The sequence below is a fragment of the Solanum stenotomum genome, chromosome 5 (genome assembly GCF_019186545.1).
Source record: "Solanum stenotomum isolate F172 chromosome 5, ASM1918654v1, whole genome shotgun sequence".
Taxonomy (NCBI): domain Eukaryota; kingdom Viridiplantae; phylum Streptophyta; class Magnoliopsida; order Solanales; family Solanaceae; genus Solanum; species Solanum stenotomum.
In genome coordinates, this window is record NC_064286.1 from 4,089,235 (window position 1) to 4,102,288 (window position 13,054).

The 13,054-nt window shown below is 30.6% G+C and overlaps 1 protein-coding gene and 2 pseudogenes across 1 annotated transcript in view; 1 reads left to right on the forward strand and 2 right to left on the reverse strand.

The window, feature by feature from the left end:
* LOC125866233 (cytochrome P450 CYP72A219-like) overlaps positions 1 to 13,054 on the reverse strand; it is a 221,818-nt gene that overhangs the window by 94,055 nt on the left and 114,709 nt on the right. The window lies entirely within an intron of this gene.
* LOC125865455 (allene oxide synthase 3-like) overlaps positions 6,917 to 13,054 on the forward strand; it is an 11,246-nt pseudogene continuing 5,108 nt past the window's right edge.
* LOC125866236 (allene oxide synthase 3-like) lies at positions 9,864 to 11,367 on the reverse strand (annotated as a pseudogene).

The following is a 13,054-nucleotide window of genomic DNA, read 5'->3' on the forward strand; positions in this document are numbered from 1 at the left end:
TGCCGATGGGATCTGGTTCCGGCGGTGATACATGGTCCATGTGTGGCCCCCATGGGTTCTGATTTGAGTATTCAGCGCGGACTGATTACGTCAACAGATGTGTATCGTAGGACAGACATGCATCACGACTACATGACATCATTATTGCATTTTGCATCGCATTTGCCTTATCTTTGTCTGTGATGTGTGGATTGTATCGGTTTACCCTTCTTATGTGGAATTTGATCTACTTGCTCTTATTTGTTGATCGGAGGTTGATGAGGATATACCGTTGGTTCTGGCTGTTGAATATGATCTGTTTAGTATAGGTTGGTTGGTTTGATGTTAGATTGAAGTTTCGATGGTTCGGTTGGGATTGAAAGGAGTTGTTTGTAGCTGCTAGTTTTGCTTAGTTTAGAGTTACTTGCGAGTACCTGTGGTTTTCGGTACTCACCCTTGCTTCTACACAATTTTGTCGGTTGACAGCTCTCTCTCAGATTCGGCTTAGTAGTTTCTTTAGCAGATTGAGCTTCTGGACATACTCGAGAGGTAGCAGTTCATTCCAGACGTGCCCTTGAGTTATCTTTACTTTCAGTTTTGTTCTATTCGAGAACTATACTCTGAGACTTGTATATTTTTATTCGAATTCTTTATTTAGAGGTTTGTACATGTGACAACCAAATTCTGGGTAGTGTTGAGTCTTAATTAAAGTCTTCCGCTTATTTATTATCTTTTATTCTCGTATTTTTACTTCTCTATCATTGTGGTTGGGTTAGGCTGACGTGTCCTGTGGGAAATGGACACGTGTCATCACATCTGGATTTGGGGTGTGACACAACATCATGAATATATGGGATTGAGTATATATGTTTGTAATAAGGAAGAACTATCTCATAATATTATAACAATCTAGCTAGGGGTAGTTCAAAATCCAACTTTTTATTAAAGAGTGTAATTTTTTTATTTTAAATTTGTATTTATATCAACGCGATGTGTGGTCATTATTTAGGCAAATTAATTATGATAAAATGTTAATGGGGTTGTATTTATATTATGACCATATTGAATGGTTATTGTTATTACATTAAAATAAATTCTTATATAATGGGTTCTATGTATATATATAATCATGATATTAGGTTATAAGATGGACTTAGGAAAGTTAATTGAGGGTGAAAGGTCAAGAATATCTTTCTGGGAACGTAAGAAGACCATAAAAATCAAAGAAAATAAACTTTTAATGAATCTTGTGAGTCAAATCGGCGATCTAGAGGTCTCCTCGCTGAAATAGTCAGCGAGTCGCCCAATGGGACTTTAGATCACCCAAATGGAAAGAGACTTAAGGTTTTTGGGACATTTCAACTAATTGTTGATTGAGCAGGTGACCTCGCCGAATTTTCCAGTCGGGGTATGTTCCAGTAAAACGACCATAACTTGTTACTCTGAACTTGAAATAAGGCAAACTTGGAGGCTATGGAAAAAAGATTCGTAAACATTTGATTTGATAGGTCATAGGTCACCTAATTCATTATATGGTGAAATATATGATCGTTTGAAGTTGACCTTTATATGAACTCATGGGAAAACTTTGCCGATAGGAATGTTTCGAACTTGACTGAGTGTTTGAGGTCCCTTATAATCCTAGATCACTTTAGATACCCTTGATACAGTTGGTAAAGGAACTTAAAACACATGAGCAAGTAGGACATCACCCGGTTCAAGCTCATATACTTACGACAAACGATTCAAATTTTTAAAAGTAGAGTTACGAAGTGTTACAAAATGATTCGGATCTTAACTTAGAAATTTTTGAGATATTACACTGTAATCATATTTTGATTGACTTCTCTACAATAGTGAATGGTGTTAACCTTGGATTGGTACACCATACAAGATGTTCTATCAATAATCATGTTTAACCTAAAATTGTTAGACTTCATTTCATCAAAAGAAAGAAAATTCAAGCAATCAATTATTATACCATCGAAGATTCCAAGCAATTAAGTAATCAAAGAAAAGGAACTTCAATAATCAATAAGCTCGAACCTTATATTAAAAAAATAGGATCAATTATTTCATTTTTCGAAAGATCAAACTCTTAGGTTGCCATTATTTGTCAAAATCATGAAAATTATTCAAACCCTCATTTTCAACATTGTGTACACAACAACATTCAAAGAGTTTACGATAAAAACCTCTTACAATCCAAGGAGATTACACAATAATTGGATAAGACGGTAAAAATTTAACGTACACACTATGATAAAAATAGCTTTTAACGGTAATAAATATGCATATGTATTAACAAAGAGTGTTGAAGCCTTTATCAACATTAGTTGATTGTTGTTAGATCAAGTGTTGTTATAGGTTTTATCGACATTTAGAGTGCTAAAATGTACTTGTCATTATTAATTGTCTCTAAAAAATATATTTAGCGGCAATTAAGCTATTATCATTAATTAATTGCCACTAAAAATTATTTTTATCATGTAATTTCACATACTCTCTCCGTCTCATATTAGTTGATCGTTATACTAAATATATAATTAGTTGATCACCTTACTAAATCAAGAAAGCATTAATTAATTTTTTTTTCTATATTACCCTTGCAATTAAATTTTTTTTTTGAAAGTGTTCATATTTGTTTGTTAAATTCCCAAGAAGTTTTTTAAAGAGTGAATTAGTAAAATCGTCTTCTTATTTTTCTTAAGCATCATGTAAAATGGAAAGTGATCAATTAATATGGGACGAAATGAGTATTACATAGTAATAATTTTTTAATGGTCTATAAAAGATGTAGGTACCAAAGAAATTTTTAAAAATAAATTAATTTATCAATAAATCTGCCAATTTTTTTTACAGGAAACACACAAGGAATTTGGCTCCATTGACAATTTACATATCCCAATAATATCAGATAAGATTATTCAAATCAAAAACAGAAAAAGACACTATGATTGATAATTGCATATCCCAATGATAAAAATTTCATTTGCCTGTTTGTAACTACTCTGCTCGTGAATATATGATGTTTCCAAGGATAAAATAATAAAATTATCAGTAATGGTGATCGAGTTGAATAAACATGCATTTTTAAAAATAAAAGCTTATAAATTTGAAATATTTTCTTGATCGAGTTTATTGTATAAGATATAATTTACCTATATATAAATTTGAAATATTTCCTTGATAGAGTTCATTGTACAAGACTTTGCATGTCCAAAAAGTAAGGAATGAGTGATTCCTTGTCCAAAAAACAATAAAAATAATGTAAAAGTCGTATTGGTAGCAATAGTGAGGTTCCATTTATTTATTTATTTTAAAAATTAAGATATTTTAAATACATTTATTCAAGACTTAAAATTAGATAATTAACACTAAGGATATAGTATGAGAAAATAAATATAATTATGACATTCCTTTTTAGATAATTTTTTTAATTTCAACTTTTATAATACAATCTAATATAGGTCGATTATATAATTTTTTTGATCAACTGTACTCGATTGATATTAAAAATCTAGCGACATAGGTCTATTTTTTAGATCAGTTTCTATCGATAGATTCTTATTTTTATTTTCATTAGTGATACTGTTGGCTACCTAACTGTTGGGTTCTGAAGGGTGATTAGGGCGTCATGCGAAAACTTACAATTGCAAATAATATGATTGATAAATTAAATGACAAAAACTTATACTAAAAACTAATATTATTATATGAAAACTAATATAAAGAAAAATATTAAAACTGTTGAGAGATTAAATCTCCCATAAACAAAACTCACTAAACGACTACATTGTGGATTCTATTATGTTATTATGTTAGAAGAAACAAAATGATATTTATAGAGTCCTAAAACCTTTTCTTACTAGAAAAGGACTAGCTACTCCAAAACTTTTTCCTAAAAGGAAAGAATAAACCAAATATGAAAGAATATTATATTTTCCTTTCAGGAAAAGTAAAAACATGTATGGTAATGTTTTGTCTTTTCTTTAAGGAAAAATAAATCTTAAATTATGGTAAGAAAATCAGGGCAAAACCCTAACAAATCTCCCCTTTTGGATGAATTTTCTTGACAAAACTTGATCTGTCTTCTTCATATGCCTGATAATCTTGTTCTTCACAAAATCTTCATGTATCACTGCTGCTTACCATGATTTAAAAATTGACATGGGTTAAAAATTGGAGCCCTGTGTTAAAAGTTATAAGCAGAGTTGAAAGTAGAGCTCATGCGTTAAAAGTAAGATGCATGAGTTAAAAGTGAAGCTCATGCGTTAAAAGTAAGATGCATGCGTTAAAAGTAAGATGCATGAGTTAAAAGTGGAGCTCATGCGTTAAAAGTGAGATGCATGAGTTAAAAGTGGAGCCTCAACATTAAAAATTGCAGGGGTTGAAAGTTGGAGCCCATGTATTAAAGCAAAGATGGGTTGAAAATTGATTTTGTTTTTAAGGATGAAGCAGCAGGATATTGTTGAAAATATATTTGAAATTTTTTTTCTCCACATGTAGTAGCAAAAAAAAAAATCTTCATTATCATCAAATTTGTTGCAAATTGATTTGAAACCACTTGAACCTTCTTCAATCTTGTTGAACCATTGGATCATTGAACGATGTGCTTTGATACCACTTGTTGGGTTCTGATGGGTGATTAGGGCGTCATGCGGAAGCTTACAATTGCAAATAATATGATTGATAAGTTAGATGACAAAAACTTATACTAAAAACTAATATTATTATATGAAAACTAATATAAAGAAAAATATTAAAATTGTTGAGAGATTAAATCTCCCCATAAACAAAACTCACTAAACAACTACATTGTGGATTCTATTATGTTATTATGTTAGAAGAAACAAACCGATATTTGTAGAGTCTTAAAACCTTTTCTTCCTAGAAAAGGACTAGCTACTCCAAAACTTTTTCCTAAAAGGAAAGAATAAACCAAATATGAAAGAATATTATATTTTCCTTTCAGGAAAAGTAAAAACATTTATGGTAATGTTTTGTCTTTTCTTTAAGAAAAAATAAATCTTAAATTATGGTAAGAAAATCAGGACAAAACCCTAACACTAACAAGTAACAAGTCCAATAATTGTCTTTTTGAGTCAATTATCATATCTTTGAGAATGACAAATTTATATGCCCCTAAATTGAAAAACATTTCTAATGTTAGGGGAAAAAAGCTCTATAATAAGTGTATTATCATGTAACATATATATAATAAATATTGAATCTTCTCTGTTTTTTCATATAATTAATATATATAATTTTATTTTATTTTTTAAAGGGAAAAAGGACAAATATACCCCTGAACTTTCATAAATGGTATGTATATACCCTTCATTATACTTTTAGGACACCAGTATCCTTACCGTCCAAATTTTGAAACATATATATCCTTTATACTAACGGTGATACATGTGTCTCAATCTTAACAGTCGATCCGATATTTGTTAAACTTCTATCCAAAATTAAAAAATCCACCCAAATTAATCTAAAAACCCGCCCAAATACATAATACCCACAACCAAAAAACCGGCCAAATCTCCCAAATTAATTCACTTAATTTCAAATTAAGCAACTTAAACACTTGTTTAACATCATCTTCCCCCCCCCCCCCNCCCCCCCCCTCGGATCTTCATCCCCAAATCATCCTCAACACTAAATCCTCCAATTTCTCATCAACTTCATGAGAGGAAGACCCATCCAACCATTTTCATCCCCAGAATCATCCTCCATTTTCTCCTCAACTTTCTCACATGTTTCTTGACCCATTTAATCTTTTCTTTAACTTAATCAATCATTTACTCATTACCATCATTATAAATGATCAAATCTCACCGGAAGCACTGTTGAAAGACTTCACACAACCTTTGTATTAGATACGACCATTAAACCTTAACTCTTTTGTCCATTACATCTTTTGCATATGACGGTTTAAGGCCAACAACGACTGAAATGGATATTATAATCTTTCTGTTTTGGTGTAGAGAAGAAGGCCATCGTAGGATTGACACAAGGACTGATACTAGAATTAGGATTTGGTTTAGTATTAGGGTTAGATTTGTCTGAAATTTGTTTAGGGAGAAGAGGTAAATGAGAAAGAGAAGGGTTTTTGGGGTTGGAATACCATCTGAGATTAAGAGAATTGATTTGGGGATTTTTGGGTGGGTATTTGGTATTTGGTTGGGTTTTTAAATTAATTTGGGTGGGTCTTTTAATTTTGGGTAGGAAATTTAACAAATATTAAATCGACGGTTAAGATTGAGACACGTGTATCACCGTTAGTTTAAAGGATATATATGCTCCAAAATTTGGACGGTAAGGATACTGGTGTCCTAAAAGTATAACGAGGGATATACACATACCATTTACGAAAGTTCGGGGGTATATTCGTCCTTTTTCCCTTTTTTAAAACCTCCTTGGACTTGGCATTTCGATATCTTCAATGCCGGCCCCTAACCAATTTTACCTGTTATGGAAATGGAATATATATTTTGTTTATATGGAATTTTTTTTTAAAATAAAAATATATTTTATCATCTTATTAAATTTGTTAACTTGAATTTTTAAAGGCTAAACCTTTATATAAAAAAAAACTTGGACATTGAAACAACACATTGGTATTATCTTCTAGGGCGAAGCAAGATAGGATCAGCAGTGGAGTCCTAAATTTCCAGTATTTCAATAAGAATTTATTTTCCATCATGCGTTTTCGATAGGAAAACCATTTCTTGTAACAAAGAAAAAAGTTTCATTGATTCGCAATGGAAAAATCGTGTGTTTCTAGTAGTGATACAATTTCACTACTTATCTCTTCCACGTGAAGGACTATATAGGATTGTACCAAAAAATTTCGTACCCTATAGATATGCCCTTCCTAGCTACAAGCATATTATCACACATCAAAAGCCAAATATCATAAGAAAAATTCATAATGGCTACCAATGACTCTTCAATTCCAAAGCTGCCTATGAAAGAAATTCCAGGTGATTATGGTGTCCCATTCTTGGGGGCAATGAAGGATCGCTACGACTTTCATTACAATCAAGGTACTGATGACTTTTTCAGGTGTCGTATGAAAAATTATGAATCCACAGACTTTAGAACCAATGTCACTCCTGGTCCTTTCAATGCTCGTAACTCCAAAGTTGTTGTCCTTGTGGATGCTATTAGCTTTCGCATCCTTTTTGACAACTCCCAAGTTGATAAGGAAAATCGCTTTGAAGGGACTTTCATGTCCTCCCCATCTTTCAACGGTTGTTATAAGGTTTGCGCTTTTCTTGACACTACAAATTCCAAACACTCCGTATTGATAGGACTTATCTTGTCCACACTAGCTAGGTTGCATGACAAGTTCATCCTTATCTTTATTTACCAGTCTTGATAAAGAAGTGTCTGAGAAAGGAACGTCTTACTTCAATCCCCTTAGTGATAACTTGTCATTTGATTTCATCTTTCGCTTGTTTTGTGAGGGAAAAAATCCAATTGATACAAGTGTTGGCACTAATGGACCAAAAATTGTAGACAAGTGGGTGTTTTTTCAGCTAGCTCCATTGATTTCACTAGGCATTAAATTTATACCAAACTTTCTTGAAGATTTGGTCTTGCACACTTTCCCTCTACCTTACTTCCTCGTAAAACACGATCATCAAAAACTATACAACGCGTTCTACAACTCCATGAAGGATATTTTAGATGAAGCGGAGAAACTTGGAGTGAAAAGAGATGAAGCTTGTCATAACTTTGTTTTCCTTGCAGGATTCAATTCGTATGGCGGTTTGAAAGTGTTCTATCCATCTTTGATCAAGTGGATCGGAACATCAGGACCAAATTTACATAATCAACTTGTTAAAGAAATCAGGACCGCGGTTAAAGAAGCAAGAGGGGTAATTACTCTTTCAGCTATCGAAAAAATGCCTCTTGTTAAGTCTGTGGTTTATGAGACCTTAAGAATGGACCCTCCCGTTGCATTTCAATGTGCAAAGGCGAGAAAAAATATAATCATCTCTAACCATGATTCATCGTTCTTGATCAAGAAAGATGAATTAATTTTCGGGTATCAACCACTAGCCACAAAAGATCCTAAAGTTTTTAAGAACGCGGAGGATTTTATTCCAGATAGATTTGTTGGGGATGGAGAGAAATTGCTTAAGTATGTGTATTGGTCAAATGGTGAGGAGACTGATGATCCAACTGTGAACGATAAACAATGTCCTGGTAAAGATTTGATAGTGTTATTGGGAAGGGTATTGGTGGTGGAGTTTTTCATGCGAAATCGAATTTGGAAAACTCTTGCTTGGATCAAAGGTGACTTTCAAGTCAATAACCAAGGCAACATCATGAAGTGAAATGAATATAATGGATTTAGTATTTTCAAAATAAAGAACTTCCTCACAAGATTATATATATAGTTCAAAATCTAGCTTTCAATAAAAGAGTGTAATTTCCTTCGTTAAGTTTGTATTGAAATTTGCTGATCAATAAAGTGAAATTAGTAATGAGAAAATATTATCTTGTTATATTTGCGATCTTATTGAATGGTTATTGTTAGTATATATAGACTTCCTTTGTTCCAATATTAAAAGGTTTCTTCTCTCTTAAAAACTGGTTAAAAGAAAGGTCCAATGATTTCTCATAATATTTGAAATATACCCTTCAAATTTGTCACCCTTACCATCTCCTTTTATTACTTTATTCCACCACTGGTTGATAAATTATATCCATGTCTTTTAAATTTTAAAAAAGACTTGTAAGTTGTAAGTAACTTTATTTGTTGTAAAAGCATAGCAAGAGAGATCTATTATTTTATAAAGACGAGGAAATAAGTTCTAATTTTATTTGATCTCAAGTTTAAAATACTATAATAAAAAGTGTTATTTGTGACAACTAATTATTTCGTCGTTACAAAAAGAGTTTTTGAGGCGACACGAAACATCGCCACAAAAACTCTTGCTTTTGTAGCGACTCTTACCTAAGTCGCTACTAATCGTACAAATGCTTTCTAATAAAAAAATATGGCTGAAAAATTATTTAGTCGTTGTCACCACTAAAATTAGAGCTTTGTGGCTAGTTTATTTCAAATATTTAGGTATTTATATTTTGATGAAAGTTTTAGTAGATATAAAATTTAATAAATATTAGAGATGATTTAATATATCTAATAGTAGTACTTATGATTGTTTTACTATCTTATAATGAAAGAAATATATATTTACTTTTTAGCTTCGTAAGATAATTTTATGATGTTTAGATATATTGTTCATATGATTAGTTTAGAGTACGTGTGTCTTGCGCATGTCACTTATATTAATAAAAATAGATTTTTAATATTAACATAAATAGTACTATTTAAATTACTATTTTGTCAATTGTGAATTCTATTTAAGCATTCATTCATCAAAAAGTCGAAAAACACATAAGAGGAGATCTGACTCCTTGAATAGTTAGTAATAACTTAGTTTTAAACTTTTCATTTTACCATTTATAGGATGATTTCAGCTTCAAAAAACCTTCTTAATGTATGTATCATAGTCAAATCTCTTCACATAAATTGAAACAAAAGAAATAATAATATAGATTTAACATGACTACCAAGAACACTCGAGAATGACTTATTAGTTTAGTCATTGATGAAATACCAACCTCATTATATCAAAGAAAGTTTGTACTAATTAACAATAACCATTCAATATGATCAAACAAATATTACAAGATAATATTTTATCGTCCACACATCGCGTAGATATTAATACAAACTTAAAATATAGAAAATTACACTCTTTCATTATGAAAAGTTGTATTTTGAACTACCCCTAGCTAGATTATTTTTATAAATCTTATGAGATAGTTCATCCTTATTACAAATACTCAAACCCTTATATTCATGATGTTGCTTTGGTTAATGACTTAAAAGTCACCTTTGAACCAAGCAAGAGTTTTCCAAATTCAATTTCAAAAGTATCATAACGCATGAAAAACTCCACCACTAATAGCCTTCCCAATAACACTATCAGATCTTTACCAAGACATTGTTTATCGTTCACAGTTAGATTATCAGTCTCCTTACCATTTGACCAATACACATACTTAAGCAACTTCTCTCCATATCCCACAAATCTATCTGGATTAAACTCCTCCGCATTCTTAAAAACTTTTGAGTCCTTTGTAGCCAATGGTTGATATCCAAATATCAATTCATCTTTCTTGATCAAGAACGATGCTTCGTGGTTAGAAACAATTATATTTTTCCTAGCCTTAACCGTTTGGAACGGAACTGGAGGGTCCATTCTAAAGGTCTCATAAACCACAGACTTAACAAGAGGCATTTTATCTATAGCTGAAAGAGTTACCCCTCCTGCTTCTTTAACCGCGGTCCTGATTTCTTTAACAAGCCTAGTATGTAAAGTAGGTCCTGATGTTCCGATCCACTTTATCAAAGATGGAAAGAACACTTTCATACCGGCATATGAATTGAATCCTGCAAGGAAAATAAAGTTATGACAAGCTTCTTCTCTTTTAACTCCAAGTTTCTCCGCTTCATCTAAAATATCCTTCATGGAGTTATAGAACGCATTGTATAGTTTCTGATGATCTGCTTTTACAAGGAAGTAAGGTAGAGGGAAAGTGTGCAACACCAAATCTTCAAGAAAGTTTGGTACAAATTTAAGGCCTAGTGAAATCAATGGAGCTAGTTGAAGAAAACCCCATTTATCAACAATTTTTGGTCCATTAGTACCAACACTTGTATCAACTGGATTTTTCCCCTCACAAAACAATCGAAAGAGGAATTCAAACGACAAGTTATCACTCATGGGATTGAAGTAAGACGTTCCTTTCTCAGACAATTCTTTTTCAAGACTGTAAACATCTGAGTGATTGAGGTAGTAAACATAGGAATGAACTTGTCATGCAATCTAGTTAGTGTGGACAAGAAAAGACCTTTTAGTGTAGTGTGTTTAGGATCAGTTGTACCAAGAAAACCACAAACCTTATAACCACCGTTGAAAGATGGGGAGGACATGAAAGTACCTTCAAAGTAGTTTTCCTTATCGACTTGGGAATTATAAAAAAGGATGGGTTAACTAACCGCGTCCACAAGGACAACAATTTTGGAGTTACGAGCATTGAGAGGACCAGGAGGGACATTAGTTCTAAAGATAGTGGAATCATATTTTTCCATATGAGACCTGAAAAATTCATCAGCACCTTGATTGTAATGAAAGTCGTAATGATCTTTTATTGCCCCGAGGAATGGGACACCATAATCACCAGGAATTTCTTTCATTGGAAGATTTGGAATTGAAGATTCTTTGGTATCCATTGTAATTATGTGGTATGAGTCTTTGGTATTAGCCATTACTAATACTTTTTTTATGATATTTGGATTTTTTTATGTGTAATTTTATGTTTGTAGGATGTGTCTATACATAGGAAAAAATATTAGATATTGCTAGAGCCTAGCTAAAATAATCATTTAATTGGTTAATCCTAGCGTTCTTCACGTGAAAGAGATAACTAGTGAAATTATATATATACTATTATTAGAGGGGTGGCATATTTTTGGCTTGTTATAAATTATTGTAGGCCGAGAAAGTTTACTATATATATTTTCTTTGACAAATCAAGTCTTTTATCAGGTTTGAATTTTAGATATGATTTTTTTTATATATATATATAAGGAGCATTTTTATTTAAATAAAATTTAAATAAATTGAATTTTAATATAGAAACTAAGTATTGAGTAGGAAATCAAAATAAAAAAAATATATTAGTCTATTATGGTTACCTAGCTAATATATTAATCCTTTTGTTAATTGACTCAAATCTTTCTATTGTTGTCTTGGATCCACAATTAATCCTTAGGATTGATATATTCTTTTCTATCTTATAGTTTGTACAGTTTTCCTAAATTAAAAATTAATACTACCTCCATTTTAAAATAAGTGAATTATTGAGGCAATGCACATCATTAAGAAAAAAAGTTTAGGACATAAAATAAACAACGCTTTTTACGTTTGCTTTTTAGTTATTCTCAAATTATTCTTGAAAATATAAATAATTCAAAGTAAAATCAATTAACTCTCTTGAAATTATAACCTAGAAGATACAAATGAGGGGCAAAAATGAAAAAAAAAAATTAAAAAAATCCAACAAGTCTATTTAACTTTGAACAATACACTTATTTTGAACTATGAAAAAAGCTCAATAATTCACTTAATTATTTTAAAAACAACTATTTAAAACTAGTTGTTTTCAATACACAAAAATTAAAATAAACCAAAGGTATACTCTCCGTTTATTTTTACTTGTCGCTATTTAACTTGACACGCCATTAAGAAAACAATTATTGATATAGATAGTTTACCAAATTATTCCTACATATGTTTAGTATTAGGTCTTGAAAAATGATTTGGAGACTAAGTATTTAATGTTAACGCTAAAACATGAAAAAAATAATTATCTTTTTTTTGTTATGTCAAAAATGACAATTAAAATAGAAATTTATTTTTAAAATAAGTGACAAATAAAAGTGAACGGCGAGTATATATTACACAAATCAATGTGCATGCAGTACATGTATCACGAAAATCAGGTCACTATCAAAGTTAGGAACTTGCCAGTAATATAGTTTCAACAAAGTGTTTTTTAACAATTTAACAAATTTAAAAGTTAATAAAATATATTTTATTTTTAACAAATTCAATATGAATAAAAATCTATATTCATGTGACGATGCATGTATCTATCCCATCAAATGAGATTAGTTAGGGGCGTTGAGATTATCGAAAGGCTTAACCTTATTATTTATTTCGTTAAAATTAAAATGTGTTTGAATTTGAATAATATTATTTTTAGATTTGAATATTAAATAATTAAGATGGTTTACTCTTTAATATATATATATATATATATATATATATATATATATATATATATATATATATATTTATATTTGTAAACATAAATAAATATACAGTTTTAATAAAAAATATTAAATATTAAAAATATAAATTTAGTAATTAAAGTCATTATTTTAAAAAATTTATTTATATTTGCTAATAATGATAGCTGA